Source organism: Drosophila biarmipes, chromosome 2R (genome assembly GCF_025231255.1).
Source record: "Drosophila biarmipes strain raj3 chromosome 2R, RU_DBia_V1.1, whole genome shotgun sequence".
NCBI lineage: Eukaryota > Metazoa > Arthropoda > Insecta > Diptera > Drosophilidae > Drosophila > Drosophila biarmipes.
The window spans coordinates 10294384-10318650 of NC_066615.1; the positions used below are offsets into that span (position 1 = coordinate 10294384).

Below are 24267 nucleotides of genomic sequence, written 5' to 3' on the forward strand. Positions count from 1 at the left end.
ATGTTTTTAGGCGTTTTGAAGTGGAATAGTAGAGATGTCATGTGAAAATCTTTTAAAAGAGGAAACACCGTTTTTATTAAAACAATTTTGATTCACTTTATCAAGAGAACACTACATTTTAGCCCTAAAAACTTGTGAATATTTAAAGCAAAAATAAGTATTAATAAATAGCGGCCCTTCAGAATACTTTCCTAAGGACTCTTAAATAGAAACCTCAATCACAGCCGGGGTCCACTCTAACATTCGTATGTGCTCTAATAAAGATAAGAGCTCGTCCGCACTTGGTTTGTTGGTTAGTTAGTCATTCAGTCGGGCAGCCAGGCAGCCAGGCAGTCAATGTGTCAATCATAATTTAATACACCGTCAATCGCAGTCGCCGCCGTCGTTTGTCAGCCGCGACCAACTAGAGCTGCGGCCGGCTAAAATAGTTGTCAACATGAATTATTTACAAGCGACGAGCGGCACATGACGCCCGCCGCTCCATCGACCGATCGACAGGTGCAGGCGACACGAGTGCGGCAGCGAGTGCCATCATATCATCATCATCATCGATGGCCAGTGCCTGGTGTCCCAAGTCCGACGTCCGACGTCCGATGTCCGGCGTATGCGTAACCCTTGCCTCATTACGCATGCGAGCGCACGTGCACCAGGTGCCCAAAAATGGGATTGCAGGGAAGGGGTTGGGGAAGGGGTTGTGGAAGGGGCAAGGTGTATTGAAATTAATACGCACCGACAGCAGAAATATGCAACGAGTTATGTATAAAGCGAAAAAAATGAAAATCGGCAAAGGAAAACCAGTTTAAAATTCGCAAAATTGGCTGAGAGGCAGTCGCAGCCGCAGCAGCAGCAGGCAGCGCATTAAATGAAGCTAAGTGCCCTGCTGCTGCAGGCCAAAAGGAAGGAGGTTGAGAAGGGGCTTGGGAAGGGTTTGGGAAGGGGTTTGGGAAGGGGTCCCATGCGTTGGCTGGCTGATTTTAAAAACGGTAGCAAAGCAATTACAACAACAGCAACAATTCAATTACATGAGAAAGGAGGAGGAGAGGTCGGTGCTGATGCACCGAAGAAGATTATGAGCGGTACATGGGCGCAGAAGGGGATGCTTTCAGCTGATAGCCCCTGATGCATGGCATTCAGAGCCTCGAAAGAGCCGGGTCACTCCGAACCAGGGGTGCCCTACCTAGGGAAGATCTGCCGTCCTAGCCACAATCTGATTTGATGAATGGAATTGGAAAGGGTAAACGGAAGGAGTGGGTTCAAATGGGTGGCAAAAGTGAAAAGAGAAAGGATGGTGTTGAATGGGATAGGTTGGGGTCGGAACTAATGCTATGAATAGCCGCACAATAGAAAATACTGTGAAGGTATGACCAGAGATAAGAGTTGATGGCTTTGGAGGATACTATACTTGCAAGCTCCCGAGCGATATACGCACTTTAATATCATAATAGCTTACAGAAAGGGCCAACACATTCCGGTGGCAGCAAAACATTATCAAAAAAAAAAGGAAAAAATTAGCCGTCTTAAGAAAAATAAAAAAAAAACGGAGGAAAAATTGAAAATATTAAAAATTTCAATTCGCTTAAAGGCTGACATGTTTTATTTCTAACAAGGTTGTTAAGTTTTTTGAGAATACAATCACTTTCCAAAAAACCTGCTAGCGAAGACTTTGCCCCGCTTGGTAATGACTTCATCGTGTTGAGGACCACTCCCTTTAATCAACCACCCACCGAAACAAAATCATCTACCGCCGCAGCAATCAGGTCCAGCATGCCCACACACATCAAGTGTAGCGCACTCCGTACGAGAAATGTGAAGCAGCAGGCGGTGCGCTGCTCCCTGCCCTCCACATCCACATCCACCTCCGCCTCCACTTCCAGTTCCCAGTGCCTCACGTTTGTGAAGCGTGCTCTCATAATTCCGCTGAGGAAAGGGCCTCGGAGTGGAGCTTGCACCACGCAACGCGTTGCAAGTCGCGCTTTATCAGGAGATAAAAGCGAATGGCGGAGCGTCCGGGGGCAATCGGAGGCTCACCTGCTGCAAGCGGATAACCACAGGCTCTGCCCCTCGGGAGCCCCGTCCCCGCCAACCAGTCGAGTCAGTCAGTCAAACAACTAAAGCTCCGGGGCACCTACCCACCTACCAGCGAGAAGGACGCACCTTTCTTAAAGGCCCCAATCAACTGGTTGCAACACGGGTCTTCGAACTGCTGTTGTTTCAGTTGTTGTGGATTGTGTTTGCCGATGTTTTTGGGTGCCGCCTGCCGCCTGCCCCCGCCCCCTTGTGGCAGCCACGGTGCCACGCCCCCGTCGCGCATTTCGCGTTTCCGTTGCATTTTTCAATGTCCGTCCATGGGTTCGCGGCTGCGATTTATATGCGGTTGAATGAACACGCCCGCCAGGCAGTCATACATCCAACCGTCCAAACAGCCATGCAGCCAGCAACAATAACAATGATGACGACTTAACCGTCGTCATCATCATCATCATCAACAACAACGTTGTGGGGATGCAACAACTCCAGCAACAACTGCGGCAGCAACAGCCAGAAACAACAAAAATATTTTGCACGTTTTTTAATAAACACACATTTTTGTACAAACTTTTGCCACGGAACCGAACCGCACCGAGCCGAAACCCAACAAAAACCAAACAAAACACAGCAAAATAAAGTTGGACTGGGTTGCAAAAGGCAACACAACAGCCACATCCACAATGGATAAAGTGTGCTGAAAAATTTCGCATAATTATTTTCCATGTTCCCCGCTCAGGAGGCCCCCATGCCATCCGCTGCATTTAAAAGCGCATAAGTGAAAAAATTTGTTAAAGTGTCAACATTGACAGCGATTTAAGTCATTTTACTGTCGTCATTAAGCCTCAACCAGATCCAGCGCGTGGGTTCGCATCGGATTTATTTATTTAGCAGCCAGTTTCCCCGCTCCTTGGAAGCGGCTTTTACCCACAGACGACGGTTGCCCGAAATCGAATTGGGGTCGGCATGGCAGGGTAGTAAGACATAGCTAAAAGTGAATCCATTGCAATCGAGAGTGACAGGAAGAAATCACTTTGCGTTACACCAAAAAAGCAATCCTCTGAAGAATTCGCGGTTCTGATCGTTCTGTCGATTTCGCCTAACAAGAAAGCTACCAATTTTTAAGCAAGGATAAGCAATGGTAAATTGGCAGCTTCCTTAATAGAACAAAAATAAATGCGCAGTGTTTAAACAAGCCAGTTATCCATTTTTCATTTGGTCTTAAGGCCAGATAAATTTCTATGACAACACTTTAAGCTATGCTGTGGGCTTACACAAATCGATTTCAACGGCCACTTTTCAAGTCAAATCAAACATTTTGCTCGACCATTAGACACATAAATCGCCCTGCAGCCAGAATTATTTCCAACATCATAGCTTTAGTCAAATTTGTCCAAAAGAAAAGCATGCCCCCGCTCTACAAAATCCAAAGGCGACAAAGCGTGCCAAGAAAAAAGGGAAATAAAAAAGGAAAATTTAAAACAAAAGTGAAAAGGATGAGCACCAATTTTCAGCTTCAGAATAAGTGAAATCAATTAAAAACTTTTTACCAACTGGCTTTGAAGCTGGGATTAAGGATTAAGCACCCAAATTACGAGTGCCGAAATGAGAATGAATTTATTTGCCCCAAACTGCTATATTTTAAGGGTTATGCGGGCGAGCTTTAATTAAATTTCAATGCACTTCCAGGGACTGGGGGAAAAAAATTCTTTGGAATTCATTTCGAATGTCTTGGTTATTTGTATGGGGCCTTTTTTAACGTGCGGATGGGAGACAGACAGACAGACATAACTTAACAGTCAACCCTGCAAACGCCCCTGTCACGCCCATCCAGGGAAAGTTTCAAGAATTATTTTCGCCTGGCAAAAAAAGAAAACAAAATATTCGAGAACATCGACATTGAGATACTCGGTACTAAGTTAACTATCTCTAAGATACATTTGTTAGGCAGAACACTTATTTCTGAAACATTATGTAAAATCATATTTTTTAAATATTTAATATAATGTAATATATATCAGATATCTTAAATATTCAAACAAATTGAAACAATGGTTTTCCTAAAGCTTGTACTTTATTTAGCTTAAAGTTTATCCAACGAACTGCATCTTTCAACGTTTTATTGAGACTCAACAATTTGAAAGATTCAGGTAAATTAATTTAAATTAATTTCCTACCTAACAATAATACAAAGAAAAGCCCTTTTTGATTACACAGAAAAGGGCATTACAAGCTTCGAGCTGTTCATTATGCACCGTGTTCCTTTTCCCTTATGAGCTCCCAAAAACTTTTTTTGGCGCAGACATTAATCTTGAAAAAGAAAATTTGCATGAAATTAAAAAAGTAGAAATACTTAAGCTTCCATCGAGAACAGCGGCAACAGCAACAACTCGAAGTCTCCAATTCAATAGCAGGCTGCTTAGAACGGAAAGTGAAATTTGTAAGCACTTAATGGAGGCACTGACTTGCCGGGTCTTCACATAGCTGGGAGGAATGGGGATTGTGGTCTTCCCTTAAGTAGAACTCCTCTTTTAAGTTTCTTCGGGGTCTGAAAGTAAACAAAATTTAAGCTTTATTTTGGGCTTCTTTGTCGGGGATTTTTCAGAGAAAGTTTTAGTAAATCAATGCGACAAATGATTTCGGTTTATTGTAAAGTAACTGGTTAATAAAGGAGTTGAAAAGCGGTGTTAATTTAGCTTGAAAAAGAAATAGTTTTATCCAGCGGTGAAATATTAATAATTGCCTAAACCGCAGCGCCAATTATTTCGTTTTGAAAAGTAAAACAAAAATATAAAAGAGTGAAAGGCGGCATACATTTTATATATATATTTTTTTAAAGCAATAACCTTTTTATATTGTTGCAAACTACTCAAGCCAAACAAGTCATGGGAAGTGTGGGATATCTACTTACTATCAGCAGCTATTCCAGGCGGTACTATATTTTCCTTTAATAACAGATATTAATCCTGAGCACCTGTTCCCTGCAATTTAAAGGCCGCACCAACTAACCGGACATGGTTTGGCAGAACTTTAAATATTTAATTGCATAATGCCGTAAGTCCTGAATAGGCGTCCTGCCACTTCTTGGGCTTCTCTGTTGCGGCTATGAAAGTTGTTTGGGGTACCAAAAACAAAGCAAGCCCGTGGAAAATAGCGTTCCGTCGGTGGCAGCTCCGGATTTTTCACTCTGCCATTGCCGTGGCTCAAGTGCTTGTGGGGGCCGCGAAAATCCTCCACCTCCTTTCTGGCTGCCCAGCAGGAGGAGCAGAAATGCCTGATCCTTGCCTCCTTGGAATGCCTCCTGCAGCCCGTTTGTTTATGGCCGTGAGCACAATGGACGCATTTGCATTTGACGCAATTCGGTGTGGTATGCGAGTCACCCCTTTGGGCCCGCTCCACATCCGCGGCGCCTTCAGCGCTAACTTATTACTTTAGACTGCTTTCGAGCGCAAAAATTTCATTCATTCTTCTCGGCTCGCCCCACTCCTCGAAATTTGCCTTAAAATGTGATTTTTCACTTGACTTTTTAATTATGCGGCACGGCAACGACAACAAAATACACCTACTTGAGGATTGCCTATTGTGCCTTTGTGGGAGCCAAAGAGCACATTCTGGGGCTGAAGCTCGAGCGGCGGCGAAAGTTAGGCAGTAAATCTAATCCTCGGCTGGGGCTGGGCAGCAGGTTCGATGGGGCGCCGTGTTTCGGCTTGGCAAATTGAGGCGGTTGGCTTGATATATTACCCATTGGGGCCCAACTCCCTCCCAGTGTCCTTTTAGTTAAATATACGTTTTAACTTTAAAGCCGTGGTCGGTGGCAGCAGCAGATGCGCTTTCCCTGGGCTAAGACTTTTTCTCTGCCGGCACTCTGCCAACACACACAATATACAAGAGAGTATCCACCTCTACACATCATGCTAAGTCAGCATTTTTGAACATTTTTCTGTAATAAACATTTATATGGAGTCTTTTATTTCTCGCATTTACGAAAACTTGAACGGAAAATGGGCTTGATTATACAGCAAGACGACTTTATGAAATATTAAGAAAGAACGCTGTAGTCGAGTGATTCGACTATCGGATACCCCTAACTCAGCTTAAGGGAGCAAAAGGGGAATGGAGATACATATATAAGCAGCAAAGCGATATTTTATGGCGCCACCTACCGGCTAATTCAGTAGATGCTAGGTGGGCGGCAGACAGAGTTTAGCGTTTTTACCGTTTGTGAACCTTAGAAAGGCACAATCTTTTTAGGTCAGTCGATAGGTATTGATGAGACAAATACATTTCAGTTAAAATTTTGTTTCTATCATAAAAACTGTTGGCGCACAGATTTTCGCGGATTGTGGGCGTAAGGGGAAATAAATCTATTCAGTATCGAAAGCTGAAACCCGTTGCAGAACTGAAATAAGAATAGGTTATACTTCCAAAACTCGGGAACTTCCTAATCAAAATAAGTTTCTTTGTCCAAATCTTTAAAAATATAAGCTCGAAAAATCTCAAAAAGTTTATGCAGACAATTGGTTTGAATTTATCTGAAGCTTTGTCTATTAAATTTAGCAACTACAGATGTTGATTTCATTTCGTCATATTTACATGCAAATGCAAAAGGAAAAAATGACGTGGACGGCATTTCTATTAGGAACAACCTCTTCTGCCTCGTTGAACGATTTTCAGCGGATTTGGAGGGGGAGCCTTGCTCTGGACGTAGCCCCATGTTCGTATGCAAATTACTTAATTTAAAACATTACTTTGGCACCCCAGTATTCCTCGTTTTTTGCACTCTAAGGGAGCAAACGGACCGAGACTGACGACAGCATTGGAAACATTTGAAATCATTATTATCCAACTCACACACCCTCGCCCAGTCGTCATCATCATCTGCCTCATCATCACCATCACCATTATCATTATCGTTGTCTTCATTTTTATGAAGTGTCATTTGTGTGTCGCATTTTGCGCCTACAAAGCAAAGGCATAAGCTCGCACAACTCACTCAAAGGCACACCCCTTTCGCTGGGACCATCAGACAGTCGAGTGAGTGTGTCGGGCCGACAGACAGTCATTCATTCATCCACTCACCCACTCGCTCACCCACCCACTCATCCACTTGAGCCTGCCTTCGCCGCTGCTCCCATTTCACTTTTTATCAGCACACCCAATCGCTGAACCCCTCCATTTTCCATCCCTCCCCACAGTCTGTCCTTTGAATTTTTCACAGCAGAATTTTCATTTTTCCTTCGCTTTTCACCGACTTTAAACGTGGAGTACTGGTGCTCTCTGCGCAGCTACATGTCGTATACTTAATACCAATTTAATTCGATTTAATTGGGCTTTAATTGACGAGCGTAGGTTACTTTGTAAGACGCGTGGAACCTTAATTCCTCCTTATTCACCCTCGGCAATTATCATTTTATCATCTTTGGCGGCTCACTTGCCATAGCAACAAATTCCTTACTAAATCTTGTGAATACTCCCTACCCAAAAAACACGAACCCAACTTCTCCGGCTGGTCAACTTCTCAGACATTTTTATGGTCTCATTGAAATGTTTTCCTGTTTGCCCCTCCCCGCAGACCATTTTCTCGTTCTTCTTGTCCGTTTTCCACAGCTTTTCTTGGAGCACAAATTCAGCTTTAATTTAACTGCGAATGGTGAATACTGAATGGCGAAAAGCGTGCTCCGGGCTATGCAAATTAATCATTTTGATTAACCAATTAATTGCCAAACATGTTTCGCTGTACGCCCAGATTTTCAATCACAAATTAAAGAGAAATAAATATCAGCCAGCGATAAGCCAAGTGAGCGATAATCGAACCTTGAATGCCCTAACTTCAGGCGCTTTTTGTATTTTATAATAAATGTTTTCAGTTTTAGAAAATAATAATCTGGTTTTAACAACCTATTCTTCAATACTTGTATTTCTTTAATAAATGCTAGGTAAAAAACTGAGAAAATATATTTTCTGTTGGATTATGGCTAACTAAGTTATCCAACAAACCTTAAATATCTTTTGATTGTTAATGTATCTTTTGTATTGTATCTTCGTATTTAATTAAAATTTGACTACATTTTGGTATTAATTGATCTCTAGAGATTAGGTCGGTTTACACAAACTATAACTTATAGATCCTTGGTCGGTAATGCTCTTGCTAAACAAGAAAAGGAAATTCTATTTCTTTACTAAACAAAGTATCTGTTATTTTTGAAGTACTCTACTCCGGAGTGTATTCAAAGCAAAATCAAGTCGGGTCGATTCGATTCGATTGCTCTCCATGCCGCGCGGCAGCCCGAACTGGAATTGATTTATGTGCCCCGACCGACTGACCATTCGTTGTTGCCCCTGTCCATGGCTGTCAATATCACACTGTCCGTCCCCCAGTTCCCCACGTCCCCAGTGCCCCTCCATCCCAGATCGAATCTCGTCTTGGCTGATTATCGAGCCGCGATATTGAACTTGGCAGGCGGAGCGCGATATCGGCGATTGGCCATTCGACTCCTCGTTGGCAGTTTCCGCGTTTTTGGCGCTTTATTGTGCAATGAATTGTAAAATGTGCCCCAAATTGGCGTTTAATTAGCTGGGAAATGTGAGAGGGGGGAGGCTAGGGAGCCCAGTAAACTGATACTTGCTCCGCCGGCTTGGCCCGTGGCTAATGAGGGTACACATTTTCCTGCAACTAGTCATTAGCAGCGCAGCCCTTCGAAAAGGGTCAGTCGGTGAGTCGTCAAAAAAGAGTTCTCGGAAATGGCTGCGATTACCGATTAACCATCAATCAAACAGTGCCACCAAAGTTTAATAAACTTGCCAACAATTGCAGCAATGAAACTCACGGAAATACAATGGGATACCTATTTAATCAACCCCCGATATAATCACTCAGCACTCCCCCGCCTTTAATTACCGGCCCGACCCAAGCCGAATTTCAATTATAATTGAAGCCGCCGCGATGTCAATGGTAACTGCTGATCCCGACGATGACGATGATGAGTCCCGGCTCGCTTTGCGGTGGGTTAGTGGGTTCGGGAGAGCGTAATAAGCCCGATTAAAGCTCCAATAATTATAATATTGGGAAGCGGCCGCCGCACAAAATGCCAATTAACTCGCGTATTCAAGTTCAGGTCGCCGGGGCTTGGGGTTTCCACGGCGGGACAGACGGACCTTACGTAATCCGCCGCACAGATGATTTGTGCGCTCCGTGCTCATCATCAATTTGTGGGTATGAATGTTTGCGGATAGGTATTACCGCTCCCCTCCCTCGGACCTTTGCGATGATTCCTGGCTGTCTGCCCTCATCACTCGCATTGTTATGCGCCAGTGGCCAAATCTCGCTTCTGATTCTCCCTGACTGAGCTCGACCCCGACCCTAATCGCATTTCAATCAACATTCGTCGGCGGCCAAAAGAGCAAGCGAGGGTCCTGCCCCTTTTCCCGGGTCCTGGGCATCCTGCAGCCGTCAGTTGCAGGAAGGGACTGCCACGTTTGACAGTAGCTGCCCTGGGATTCCCTTTTGAAAAACTTACCTAAAAATGCAATGCGTTTTTTTTTATTATCATTTTATTGGGAAAATTTTGACACAGGAAGTGTAAATCTTAGAAAACCTTTTGCAGCGATAAAACAGATACATCCTAGTGAGCATAGACCTAACCTCTTAGATTTAGAAGTCACAGAAAGTCAAAGTTAGAAGCTCGAATCATTTCCACAACCCAAACCTCTTAAGTACAGACAGTAGAGAAAGTCAGGCTGAGAACCTCAACATGGGGATGTCCAGTGCTCGTGTCAAGGCACAGTTTGCCAAAAGGACATAATGAGCAGAACTTCCGTCGACTTCCTTCCTTTGCGAAGCAAGCCAGCGAAGAGAATGAAAAAAAGTATTATATTGTGAAAATGACTCCTTTGAAGTCGACTGATGAGACAGCGTTCTGTTGTGCAGGCACCATGAAAATAGGATGTGCACATGAGAGGCTGGATTCTTTCAGATTGCGATCGGTCCTCACAAAGGAACCCCTAAGCTGTGGTGGCCTTTTAGCAGCGGCGTTATCTGTCATCGCTCAATATTGAAATGATCCGATTTGTGAGTATGCCGTATTCAAAGGGACTTAGCCACTCAAAGGGACTTCCATCGCAGGCGAGGAAGGAACGCCTGCATCCTGTAGGTGGTCAAAGATGAGCGATATTATCGATCGATCAATAGGGGATGGGAGGAAAAACAGCAGCAGCTGGGGCGGTAAAAATCGCAACTCGCACCTTAACGGCCCGGCTATCAATTTCAGTGATTTTAAATACCAGATGAGCTTCTGTAGGAGAAAGCAGATTCTAATTAATCCTCAGACAGCCGGAGCAGGGGGAGAAATTAAGGGCTGTCTTTTATGACGGGGAAAGCTTAATAGTTTGGCCTGGGGAGAAAAACGCGTCCGCAAGCTATTAAGTTCCTAATTCGCAGAATGAAATTTTAAACTAAAAGCATTTGAGCCTGCCACCGTTATCCCCATGCCATATACATATAGCTATGGCAACAGTGTCGTTGGCGCTGTCGCCCATCTGCACCGGCAACCAATTAACAGCTTATTAGAATGCACACCATCAGTAATCCTGGCCGGCAACAATTTGTGGACTTAAAATATTAAATTGCTGAAACTTAAAAACAGATTTCTCAGCAGAAAGCGGAAAAAACAGCAGCAGTGCCAGGCCAAACTTCCAACTAAGCAAGCGGAGTCGGGGGCCGTTGGGGAGGCTAAAAAATAAGTCGGAGAACTTGGATCTGGAAAGGGGGCAGGAGCCGGAGTCGGGGAGAAATTTCGCATGAAGGGCAGGGCGAAGTCTGGGCCAGAAGAGAAGACGTAGAAAGGGTTAAGTCGTACTACACTTAGAAGTAAAGGCAGGCTCCTTATCGGCTTCCTAGGACCAACATATCTTAGTTTTCTTGAAATTTGAAGTTATTTATGTGTACTGAAATCAGTACGAAAATAAATATATACTTGTGATTCTCTTAGACCTTCTGACCTTAGCTCAACTAGTTTTAAAGGTCTGAACTTAGCTTAGCCTAAAACATAGATCTTAAGTCATACCTTTCCTGGAGGTCCAAAAATATTATGTGTAATAGATCTTATAGCTTACTATTCTTTTAAGCTAACCACGTAGTTTAAAATCTAAATCTAGTAGCTAACAGTGACAAATTTTTGTATTTTATCTGGTTTTACTACTCTTATTCTCCGAGTGTATGGGGGCACTTCCAGGGCCACGAGAACCTGTGGTTTTGTTTGGCGTTTGGTTTGGGGCCTGGCCAATGGACCTGGACATGGTCGTGGACCTGAACCTGAACCTGAGCCTGAGCCTGAGCTCCGACTGAAACGAAAGGCGCTTCAAGCGTAAAAAGTTAAACTCGAAATTCTCTTGAGTTGCTTTCTTGGAAATTGGCCCTGGACATGCCCATGGCGCGAGACAGCGAACTGAAAGTGCCAAGCAGTTGGTCCCAGGGATAGTGCCTCTATAAGTTTCGGAAAGAGATGGAGGGAGGTCCTGCCACCCAGGGCCAGGGCGAATTATAAACGAAGGACATTCTACGACTATAATAATGCTGTCTTCTCGGGATAGACAGGCAGACTGGGTGGATGTGGATGCTTGTTGTTCTAAAACTTTTCTGGGATTGCCTCGGACCGCCTTCGCAGGGAGTTGCCGAGTGCCGAGGGCCCAGTCCACCGTCGAATGAAAGCGAAACCCTTTACCAAACGTGTCTGGCATGGAGATGGCGTGTCTGCCATATGCCCTTAAAACTATATAAATTATGCAGGGAAATGAAAGGAGGTGCAAGGCTTGAAGGTACTGCACCACTACATGCGTACCCTTTAAATAACAGATACATAGGATTCCTTAAAAAATACAGAGGTAATCCATTTGATTTCAATAACTTTCTGTTAAATCGTTCAATAACCCTTTTAGCCACTTAGAGAAGAGCAACCCTTACATTCACTCTTTAATCAGCCTTCATTGATCCTTTCATTTATGCCTCAGTTGGCACCTCTCCCAAGTCTCCAGTCCCACAATCGGCATAACCAAAAAGCGACTTAATTACACTCACTCATAAGCATAAGTATCCCAAAGTGTTCCTGGCATTCCGGGTGGGTGCAGGGGGTCTGGAGGTCCAAGGTTGATGGCTGCGGGACCCCGGGGGAGCCGCACAATCACAAAGGATAAACCAATTAAACTTAGTTCGAGGCAAGCAAATGCCAAATGCCAGGCGCCATCACCGGGCTGACAATTCAAACAGCAAAACTCAACTAACCAACAATGAAAACCTCAGAAATGTGCAGCCGGGACCGGGGACTACGGACTGAGGGATAGTGCCATGGCTACTGGGGACCCAGCTGCCAGTTGCTGGAGTGCCATTCCCCTGGCAACTAACCGATGTCCTTTCAGCCCAGCCAGCGAACCCACAACCAACCAACCCATCAACCCAGCAACCCAGCAATCCCCTCCCATCCAGCCGACTGCATATTTCGACATTTATGTGGTCGTCAATGGGTGTCGTTGTGTCGTTGATTTCTTGCTTAAGCGCGATGCGATTCAATTTCAAATCCTGAACACATTTCCACGAGTGGCTGAGCAGGACTCAGGACTCGGGATCAGGACAGGCGAGGACGTTTCTGCCGGGACAGCTAACAATGTTATCTCGTAATTTTACACGTCGATGATTTCGGGCGAATGAGTTTGATTCGATTGTCTCAAGTTTTTGCGATTGTGTGCAGCAGAAGCAAATTGGCGGCAGGGGTGAGGAGTGAATCCGGAAAAGCAGGGGCTGCACCACCGCCGAGTGCCGGCGACGACGCCTTTGACATCCTTCTGACAGCCGGAGCGGAGGGCCTGCTGGGTCCCAGGACAGCTGCTCCGGGGCCCGATCCTGGCAGGCCGCCCCTTCGTGTGGCGGTGCAATAAATTCCAGCAATGCAACACAACCCAAGACCACGGACATTAGAAAAGGGTGCACGTAGCCCGTTCAGTTCCCCCACAAAAAATGTGAAAAACAAGGCAGAAATCAATAGGCGGTCCTTAAATTACCCAGTAGTTGGCATAGATACATTTTATTTATGGGAGAACAAATAATACATAATACTCGAGTAGTAATGGTAGAAGCTCATTAAGTTTTTCAGAAAACTAGACCGCAAATTCTTCAGGAAACAGTATAAACACAACAGAACACAACAATTCTTCAGGAACCAAAATGAAAACAAATTTCGTTTTTTTTGAAGAATTCGCGGTCTAACTGTCTTTTAATAATTCGTGAAGGAAAGGCGAATTCTTCAGGAAACAGTATAAACACAACTTCGATGTAGACTTTGTTTTGAAAAATTCAACATATTTCTACATTTTTTTAATAATTCATCCTTCAGAAAACCGTATAAATACAACTCTTCTCAAGGAACAATATGAAAAACTTTTTGAGTTTCCCTAAAGAATTCGGTATACAGTATGTTTTCGCTAGAAAATGCTTCTGATAGATTCCTTAACCTATAATTAGGTTTAAAACTGATCGTAGGCTCAGAGACGTATCATCTCTGCCTCCTGGTAGGGATATACTTCTACGAATGCAACATACCCTTGAGCAACAAAGTAATGGATACCAAAAAAGAAACTCCAAATAGCAGCGACAGCAGCGGCATTTGAATGACATGCAAAGTTGTCGCCCCGAAAACGAAACTTTTACCGAAAATCATTCCAACTTTGTGCCTTTTTCGCCACCATCACCAGCACCCCGAGCTCGGATGTCCTGGGCAGGCCAAAAAGAGTTTGCCGCGCTCGTCGCTTCATTGTCGTGGTAATCAAATAAAAATCAATGGCTTGTGAAATTCAAATTGTGACTCGGAACAGACTCGTCGCTGGCTGGGTCTCTAGTTTTAAAATTCCCCAAGTCACCTTTCCCTCCATTCTCCCCCGCAAAACCGAGAAGAACTTGGTCGAGTGCTCGAGGGGAGTGGCGCGTGGAAATCACGTGCTCGATTCTCATTTGCCGTTAGCATTCGCAATCGCCAGAGTTAATGATCTGGTGGCGTCTAGCACACAACTATCTATAAGCCCCACCAGACGGACCACTACATCAACTGTCATTAGGCGAGTTGACTGGTCGCAGATGGCGGACTCCATCCAAGTCTCGGGCTCTGAATAAATTAATTTCTAAACGGGCGCTCCTTAGGGTAGGAGGGGAAGTGGAGCCACAGTTAATTATAGGGTTTTCTCAGCTTTCGCTTGTTTTTTCCCCTTGAGTGGTCGGAAAGGTGGACGAGTGATCTGAGCCTCGGCAGGATGTGCGGAGTCAACTGCTAATAGCGAGCTTCCTGATCCCATCGCAGTCAGTCCTGGCCTGCCTGGGAAAATGTCGAATTTAAAATCGCCCTCGTCATCTCGGCTTCCGTCCTGCCAAACCCATTTCCTTAGGAACAACAAAGAAATTACCATCATATGTTCGGCTGAGCTGCTACGTTCACTCCCACGAATGCCCTGGGGGTTGCAAGGTAAAAAGTCCTCAAATTCCTTAAACAATTCTTTATTAAATGACAAGAGGAATTAGGAAGGAAAAGGGATGCGGTGTGGGCGGCTGGGTGTCAGATGCGACCGATGGGTGTTGACATTCTCGGGGGCTGCTTGCGGGGATTAGCCACCACCCTCCGCGAAGGAAGCACACCCGGCTAAGCCTTGTGTAATAATTATGCTAACGACTGTCAATTGTAAGGGCCCGCGAGGGCTGTAAATTGAATAGAGATAGCGCGAGATTTCGGCGGAGTGGGCCCCGTGACAACGATACAAACCGCAACCCGCAAGATAAAATGGAGACGGAGACGGAGCACACTTCTTGCAGGGGTTGCTGCCGGCCCGGCGTCTCGAGACGTGTGCTAATAGTTCGCTCTCAACCCCTTTGATTTCGGGAAATCACAGCCCTTTTATTTGGAAATTAAACTCGCTTGGCTTTTTACACTCAATTGACTTTTCGGGCCTTTCCCCCGGCTCCTCGTCCCTTTATTTGCTTGTTGTCAACTTTTCGCACACACACGGAAAAAAAAACGGGAGGTTGGGGTTTAGCAAACCCGTTCTCCGGAACGAATCGCCAGCATCCATTATTTGCAGGCACTTGCTGCCTGTATTGAATTTGGGCAGCTGGAGGATTGGATGTTGTGTTCGCTGATTCTTTAAGATGTTCCTCCTCGAGTGTTTGCTGTCCTGTCCGTTGACGGCTGGCTGTCTGGGCTAAGGCTTTTCCTCCCCCAGCCAGCGACTTTGCATTAAGATTATGTAAATTTTCACTCGACGGGGAGCGCAAGAAAAAACACTCGGAAATGCGCGTGTTTCTGGCAGTTTTCCGGCGTTCTCTAAGCCGAAAACAAATTGAAAAAGGCCCTCGAGCACCGGCAGAGAGCGGCTTTAAGTGGAGGCAAATGGCTTTAAATTGCCGCCAGTGGCGCATGTAAATCATAAAATCATTTTCCTATTTTAATTAAAATTGCCAAGGAAAGGTACAAACCCTTTTCCCCAAAAGCGGCAAAGTTTTCTTTTGGGTCCCGGGCATCACTCAGTCGCTTTCAAGTTCCTTGCGTTTAATTTGCTGCCATTTTCACTTTTACTTTTGCCCATTACATTCATCAAGCTCTGTGTGTCCCTACTACCTCTCTCGGTTGGCCTTTGTCAACACGGAGCCGACCCCTGACCCCCAGCCGCCTCCGACTCGAGTGTGTGTGTGTGTGCCGGAAAGTTTGTGCCCGAGCAAAGAAAAAGTTTCCTACCTTCGCCTCGCAACTGTAAGTAAAAGCTGTCCGTAGTTTTTCATTTTCTCCGGCCTGCAAATTTATTTGCAACTCCGACCCCGGGAGGATTTGAGTGAGATACGGGCTTAGTGTCCTGTGGCGAACATGTCCCGAAACTGTTGCCACACATTCGAGCAATTATGTTTGAGGGAAGCTGGCGTGCCAGGGGTGAGGTTGCCATGAAGGTACTTACTCGGAACGCAAGATTATTAAGGGTTTTCCCCCTTAACCTCGGCCACAGAACCCAGTGGCCCGTGTAAGTCGGTTTAAAGGGAGCTCATCACTTTCCCTTCGGTAAATACTTGGCATATGTAAACAAGCCTGCAACGATGTTCCGATCTTATCGCCAGTGTGGAGACACTGCTAAGCTGCCGGCAGACCCGGCTCCACCAGCGAGCACACAGCCAAGCCACTTACTTGCAACTGACAGGGAGTGACAAGCCAGTCAAAACTACCTAGCCACATGAGGGCTGTGGGAATGAGAAGATCTCCACCGAACCGCTACTTAACACTCCTTTTGCTCGGTGCCCAAACAAAAAAGTTGCAGAAGAAAAAAGCTCAAAACCGCAGACAGAATCCTGGGCACCGCAGGGTGGGGAGCGTAAAAATTCGGCGTCTGCTGCTGGAGGCAGCTCGAACAAGGAAAATCACCCAACCCAAGACGCAGAACCAGATTCAGAATGCAGTTCGACCCGGGCTCAGCTGTTGGAGGATGTGTGAGTGCTGTCTTTTACCCTCTCTCGAGGTACTTTCATTTTATTAAGTGGTGAGCAAGGCGGTAAATCAGGCACTTCTTAACATTGCCTGGCATTTAAATTACAGTCTGAGGTTTTAGATTCCTACGATCCGCGGTATTGTTTGTCCTTACCTAGGATTTTGAGGTGAAGCAACATCTGTTTCTAAAAATATATTAGTTATTATGAGTTAATAACTTAGTATAACACATAATAATTAAGGGACTGAGGGGTTGCGTAAATAAAAAAGTATTATAAAAGATTTGGATCTAGAGATCTTTAAAGCTTAGAGACAAAAGTTTAAGCTACATATTTTTAAGATAACTTAACTTGTTTACCTCTGTTCTCTTACAATTATTAACATTATTATTTGACAACTATAATATATACGAAATAAATAAAAGTGATTCAGGTATCCCGAGTATAATAAAGCTATAAAAAGCTGGTTAGAACTCGATTAAGAACCCTTTGAAATCGAATTCATTTACATTTGGGATTCCTTTAGTACTTTAATTCCGTTCCATTACCATATAACCTTTTCTTTTCCTAATGCTGGCAACTTTAATGGAGTTTAGCATTTCTGAGAGGGTATTTCGGGCTTCAGTCCCTGAGGAAGTCCCCTGATCCCTTCCAGTTCGCTTTCCTGTGTTCGGCGGTGTCCCCAAATGCCATTTAGCATTTGACTTGAGCGCGGCCGCTGCTACTGATGGGAAAATAGTGGGGCCGACGGCCCCAGAGAGGGGTCTGTGGTAGCGACAACCTGCTGAGACGCAGGCCAACAACTACCAAGTCGAGCCACATATGTTGGTGTGTGTGCAGCCATGTGGGCCATGTTAAGAACGTCTGATACCTTCGTACCCCTTCGCTGGCCCGCTATCTGCTCCATCCTTCGGTAGTTTTTTGTTTGCCACAGACTTCTTCGGCTGCCGCATCCCCTCCGCGGTTCCAGTTTGCCGTCTTTGCAGTCAACTATTAAGTCACATGTTTGTCTGTCTGCCGGGCGTGCGCCATGTGACCCCGCCCCTTCCTCGTCGCCCTTGCCATCCTGGCCGCTCTGCTATTAGACTTTTGAGTTATGACTTTGCATCCTTGGAGGAGAATCTTCTTTACAGGAGCGAGCCGACCACGAAAGGAGGAGCGAGGGAGCCAAGCCAGTTTAACCTGAATTTCCACATTAGTTCTCTCTCGCTCGGTTTTATTTGTCTTTGTTTTTATAGCCCTTTTGCAGCCAGGTAAACACACGGCCCGGGCCAAGAAGCAGCAATTGCTCAAAGGCAGGTCCAGACAGCATCATATGGTCATGGTCAGTCAGGGGGACAGACCGAACCTGACTCATCCGACCAGGCAGCTTCATTACGCGCCTGTTTGTTCCCCTTTGTCGCAGAGTTATTACTTTTGCCCCAGGGCAGGCCAACAAAGGAAACTCTTTCTACTCTTGTGAAAATGGAAGGGGCTAAGAAGTGGTAGAGGAAGGGGATTGGAAGCGGTTCGGAAGTACAAGAGGGGTGTCCCTGACTGGGTGACATAATATGACACGAGACTGCCAAGGATTCTTGTCAACCGTCTGACTGCAAGTGCAGCACAGCCAGCCGAGCTGCATCCGAAAACTTTCTTCCTACAAATTTGACAGGACTGGAGGGTGGGAATGGATAAGGGATGGCATGGCATGGCCACCGCCAAAACCCCCTCTGAACTTCCATTAGTCGCTGGTCTAGACAGCCTCCTGTGCGCCGAACTTCCTTCTGCCAGCCTTTATCTATTAAACATAATTTACAGGATTTTACCAAGTTTATCTGGCCCGTGAAATGGTTGAAACTAAAGTTAGCTAAAGCAACTCCCTGTCTCTGCTTTCTGCCGTCTTGTTCTAATGTTTCTCCCCTCCCTCTCTGTCTCCTTGCAGGTGAGTTCGCATCCTGTTGCGGCTTCAATTAGTCGAAAGTGCTGGGGCCACAGGCGCGGAATCTGGCGGGGAAAGCATACTCCTTCTCCACCTGCTCCTCCTGGAAGGTATCTATGTGTGTGCTCGCAACGTGCTAAGCTCGGCATCTTTGGCGCTAGAAATTGCCTCCAAAGCCTTTGACTTCTCCCTGGGATACAGGCCATAATTATGTGCCGTCATCTCGCGGCCAACTGAGTTGACACCGCAGCGCAAGTGGCTTGTGGCAGGATGTTCAAGTCAGACAGGACTAGATTTGCATCAAAATAGCACACTAGCAAGTGCTCTCTGGTAAAATAAAAAAGTTCTTTATAAATATCCATTACTCAGGCTACAGAGACCAACACACTAGCTGCTAAATGGGGGCAATAAAAAGTGCCAGGAAAAATAAACAGTCAACGCAGAACTTTAGAAATCAAGGAAAGGATGTGGCATCGGCATCCCTGCGAGTGAACTGAAGCACTTGAGAAACTTTCTGCCATATTCATATATAAACCAGACCCCAGTCTGTTTTTCCCCCTCCTCGGAATCCCCCCCTTTTCCTTGCGAGGTAACTCAAACAGATTCATTAGATAAAATAATAAGCACTTGAGGCTGGGAAGCTGAGGAGAAGCGTTGAGTCAACGTGGCGTATGAGCGATTTTTCTTGTTGTTGCAAATGCCGGCAAAAGTTTTTCTATTTCTGTGAGAGAGCCTGTGTGTGTGTGTGGGCTTCGCCCCCTGACCCTCTGACCCCCATCCTGTTTTCCAGCTCTAGCCCGGCAGGCACTCGAAGAGCAAACTTCAACACTTTGGCTGAAAAGCGAGCAGAAAAAATGGGGAAAAAAATAAAGTAAAACAAGGCGAGAGTAAAAACTTTACTACTTAAAAGCGCAAAACGCAACGCAATGCTCGAGTGGTGCCAGCTTCGGATGGGGAGGATGTGGGATTTCGAGGAGGAGGTCCTGCCCCTGGGTTCTGAGTCCCGGCACCCGGTGGGTGATAATGCCGGGGAGCAGTCGTCGTCGTCTGAGCGAGCACAAGTAACTGCGAACAAACCAATTAAGTTTATTACTTTTGCGCTTCTCAAGTGATTCTCTTTCTCTGTGTCTATATAACCCACCGTGTCCCACCTCCTCCAGACCCTTGATGTGTGTGTGACTGGGCATTTAGCAAGTTGCTGCGACTTTGCCCCGTGGTGTGCCACAAAGTTGTTGCAAAAGTTTGACAAAGTGCTTCAAAACAAAACCAGGACACAGGGGCTGAGGGAGGTGGACTCCGAGGACTCTGGGCTGGACAGGTGAGGCGGGGTGGGTGGCAGGAGCAGGGCTCGATGAGAACGCCACTCAACGCAACAGATTTGTCAAAGAAATTAATAAATACCACGTCATGCTGCGCGGCCTGTCTCCTTTTCACCCCTCCACTGGCTTTCCACCCCGGGATACTCTTTTCAGGATGCATAGGGAAAGCGGACAGGCCAATCTCTTACCACCGGGAAGCAACATTCAGCAAATTGTGTTCCCTGTTTCAGGGTTCGCCTAGGGATAAGTCAATTCAGACATTTGCAGACGAATATTTTTTAATACCGCAAATGTGCATAAATGGAGGGGAAAATAAGCAATATAAAGTACTGCCAAGGCAGAAATAAAAACAAAAATTAATTTAATAATATAAACAGATCACTTTACTCAGAAAACAGGTATTCAAAGAATAGGTCTATCTGTAATATATTTTACTTTTTAATTCTTTCGCGGATTTCGTTATTAAATGTTTGTATGTTATTAAAAATATATATAAGTTTTTGAGTATGCCTGATAAAAGGATACTTTCAGATGAAAGACGCATAACTTTTGGTATTTTTTTGTGTCTTGAAAATTGTTAATTATATATTCATGGCCACCTAGTGCCAAGAAAAAGTACTCCCTCACAACGTAGCTTTCTTTTAATTTCTTTGCGGCGTATTTGCCGGCAATTAAAGCAAATTACCAGAGGCGACATTCATTATTATTATAGCCAGCACTCCCAAGAGCTGCTTTCGGCCCAACTTCTGTCCACCTCCCTTCCTGTTGTCCAGCTTCTGCTTCCCTCATTCCCCGTCAGACTGTCAGATCCTACTGTCGTCCTTGGTGCTGGTACTTCGGTCCGGAGCCTTTTGTCAAGGTGATTTATCACCTCTAAGCGCCTGGCACTCATTAATTTTTGATTGGGCCAAAAAAGGCAAACGGCAGAAAGATGTTGTGCGACTCTGCTGTTTGTTGTCGCTGGTTTTATTAAAACTTCATCAAATTCAGCGCCAGGAGTGGCAACATCAGTTGGGGACTTTATGGTGGACTGAGTACGAAGTCTGTTTTCATTACTTTAAGTACGAAGTGAAATGAATTTTGCTGCTTTTCATCAGGGTTCATTCAGGGTAATTGACTTTTCCAGAGGGAAGCGCACAGGGCATTTCGATGGACTTTATTAGCAGATATTAGGCTGCATACGCGAGTACATGAAATATTATTCAGATGGTGGTGCGACTTTCTGTGTTGCCTAGTCACGCTTGACCGCAAAAGTTGGGCAATTAATTATCATGACGCCGCCGAGAACAAAATGGGAAAAAATTGCTTTCCAAATGGCGGCGACAACAATGACAACGGCGACAACGTTTATGGTGGGATGGTGGCAACCCTGGTGCACTGTACAGGGCGCACCGGATTCCGATTCAGATTTTTCCGGCCAGAAACGCTGAGCCATGGATATGGTCACGGCCTTCCTGTTTATGGGGATTCCCCTCCACTGTCTTCTTGCCTCAACTTTCTCCTTTCACCGCTTTTCCTTCTCACGGCCTCACATTCGATTTCATTCCATTTCGTTCCGTTGCGGGGTCCGAAAAACTATGGGCGCCGGTTCCGTTGACAGTTATTTTGATTTATGCGAAATTGTAGCTGGGGTTTTACGCCCCAAAGTGCGGGTAAAAGGGGCTAAAAGAGGTCCATGGGCCGGGGTGGGGGCGTGGTGCATGCGTTCGAGGGGTCCGCAGAAAAACGGCCATAAATAGCGCTCGAAAAACGGGCCACAAAAGAAATTCTAGTTGGCGGACCCCAGAAAAGCACTCAAAGCTCTAAAACAAATTGGTCGCCCCGATGAGGGTGTGCGTGAGTATGTGTTCAAATAAAAAGGTGTTGGATAACAAAGCTCCAGGGATAACTGACCGAGGCCCTTTCTCCAAATATTTCTTCAATGTCCTTTCGAGGAATTTGGGGTACCCTAAGCGAAATCCCTAAATTAGAATATTTCTCTACACATTTGCAAGGAAACATAACCCTGCTGAACTAATAATAACCTTTGAGCCTCGTTTGACCAATCCTTATCATAATAGTCAATATTGTCGTTTCTTCCAGCAACCTAACCCTTGGGAATTCAACCGTTTCCTTAAACATTTACTTATATCTCAATTAGAGAGCCCCAATCTTGAGTTGTAAATTCTGTTAGCCCATAACCATATCGCTCTGACTTTTCATTTGGTATCCATTAACAGTTTACCCCGTCGGTCCTTAGGGACCCTTCCCATTCCAAGTGCCGGGCACACTCTTATCTTACTCAACCACTTAACAAACTACCAAAACAAGAACGGCAACTACCAGATCTCAGTCGAATAACTCTAATGGCAGCAATAAAATATCCATATACATTTAAAATTAGCACTCGATTGTGAGTCGGGTGGGGCGTGGGAAGGTTGCGACGGGGGCCGGGAGGCCGCATGGTGACCCAAACCCATATTGCCCGGCCAAATGTGACCGCAAACTACATAAACTATAATGACAAATGTGTGTGCGTGTGCTTGTGGATCCAAATTGAATGAGAATGCTGCAAAAAGGTCCGCTCCCAGCTAAAATAAAAAGCCGGAGAGTTCGGCGAGGACGGGGTGAGATGACCAAACAACCGCATCGACTGTGGGTGTTGGCCATGGGTCAGCAGAGGCAACACAGAGAACAACAACAACCCAATAAAGACCACTAAGTGTCCCAGTGTGTGTGTGTGAATGTGATTCTATTTGAAATAAACCAAATAGTCGCACATAAATGCGGGTGTTGCTGGCCCGGACTCCAAAGCCCCACCTCTGACCCCTATGCCATGGTGACCACTCTCCCGGCCAACTTGCATACATCATAAATTGTGGACAGTCTGCTGGCCTGCCGAGGTCCTAGCTGTAAATGGCCTAACCACAGGACGAAACAGGACGAGCCAGAGCGCCCAGCCCCTAGACCATCCTGCCCAGAAATCCTAACCCGCCGGGCTAAACATCCGGCCAGTCTCCGCTCTATTCTGGTTCTGGTTTTGTGATTTCGGTCTGGGGCTGCTGATAAAAAAGTTGGCAAACAGGCAGTTAAGTAAGGCATAAAGTTTGCCTTTGAAAATGTCTATTTGAAAAGTTTTGCTGGACGGGACTCAGGGCTCTGGAGTCCGGTCTCTGGCCCCTGGTCCACAATGGCAGCCATAGTTTGTCGCTTCCGCCACTCGCTAAACGAAAGTCATTTATTTCGGCCCGTTTTTTCGCCGCGCTTCATTGCCGCCCAGCGTTTTTAATCAACTCGCCGCCGAATAGTTGGCCCTGAATGCATTTTCCACTCGAGTGCCAAGTTCCAGGGGCACAGGTCCGGTCCCTCGAAAGGATTCTGCAATTATTCCCCCAGCAAGTTTAAAGTGCAGCCGGACTTTGATTAGCGTGTTGTGTGAATGCGGGAAAAGCAATTGAGACTGAAGCATTCAATCGGTGGTGGGAGAGGTCCTTTATCTAAGCCACACTGAATGGACACCTTGAGTGGAGTCCGTGGGAATTACAGAAGAAACACATAATGGTTTCGAACTAAAGGCTTTGTAAGGCTCTCAATCCTTTCTGATACTTCAACAATTTGTTTTAAATTATTCTTCATTTAAAGCCCCATGATACATGCTTTAGTTTTGAAAAACTGTCTAGATGTTTTAAAAAAAATGATGCCTTAAGCTGACTAGATTTATTTAAAAATGCTTGACACCCTAAAAATGATTTAATATAAGCCAAACTGCACTCTAATAATGCAGTTCCATAAATCCTAACAGTCAGAAATACAGATCCTGACGGTCAAAGCCTTAGAACAGTATATTAAATGTACTTGAAATCTCCAAAAATATTGCAAAATGTATCTTAAATCATGTTGGTCTCTGTGAATGCTCTTTAAAATAAATCCTGACAGTTGAAAACCGTCAAAAAATATTACAAAATACTTTTTAAATTCACTTGCCTCCCTGCGTTTGCCTAAATTCCCAAAACCCCCCATTACTCATTTATGATTCAGGATTTTTCCAGCTTTCAATCACTTACCACACCCAACAGCGTTTAAGTCTCCATTACACATGCGATTAGCCGGACTAGGGGGAGTTCTGCATCCATATGCAGAGTGCATAGACATCTATTCCGGGACATGCATATTTAAAACTTATTCAGGCATCCAATAAATGTTTACACAGCGGCGCATGGCGTGAAAATCCATGCTTAGGCCCAAACACCACAGCTCGCATACACAAAAACCCAGTCGGATGCAATTTTCCGAGTTTGATTCGATATTATTTTGCGATTCCTGCTGGCTCGGGATGCCCAAAACTATGCAAATAATTCATTTGACAGACAGGCAGGCAAACAAACAAAGGGCATGGTCCGGAGGAGTCTGGAGGAGAAGGATCCAGAGAGGGGGCGATCGAGGAGCAGGAGGGCTAAAGTGACGATAAAGTGTGAAAATATGTAGCAGGCAAATGGCAAAAGAAATTAAAACGAGCAAATCGTGGCAGA

At 45.3% G+C, this 24267-nt stretch overlaps 1 protein-coding gene and 1 long non-coding RNA gene across 5 annotated transcripts in view; both read left to right on the forward strand.

The window, feature by feature from the left end:
- The window catches only part of LOC108030114 (zinc finger protein jing), a 128902-nt gene that overhangs the window by 52509 nt on the left and 52126 nt on the right, over positions 1 to 24267 (forward strand). The gene's annotated exons all lie outside the window — the stretch shown is intronic.
- Positions 9678 to 18883, forward strand: LOC127011081 (uncharacterized). 2 transcript variants are annotated; one of them, XR_007764134.1, is made up of 3 exons: positions 9678 to 9890; positions 9953 to 10093; positions 18444 to 18883. It is a non-coding gene; the product is annotated as an uncharacterized LOC127011081 (long non-coding RNA). The 2 variants fall into 2 exon arrangements; XR_007764133.1 differs by lacking the exon at positions 18444 to 18883 and adding an exon at positions 10148 to 10753 and having other exon boundaries at positions 9682 to 9890.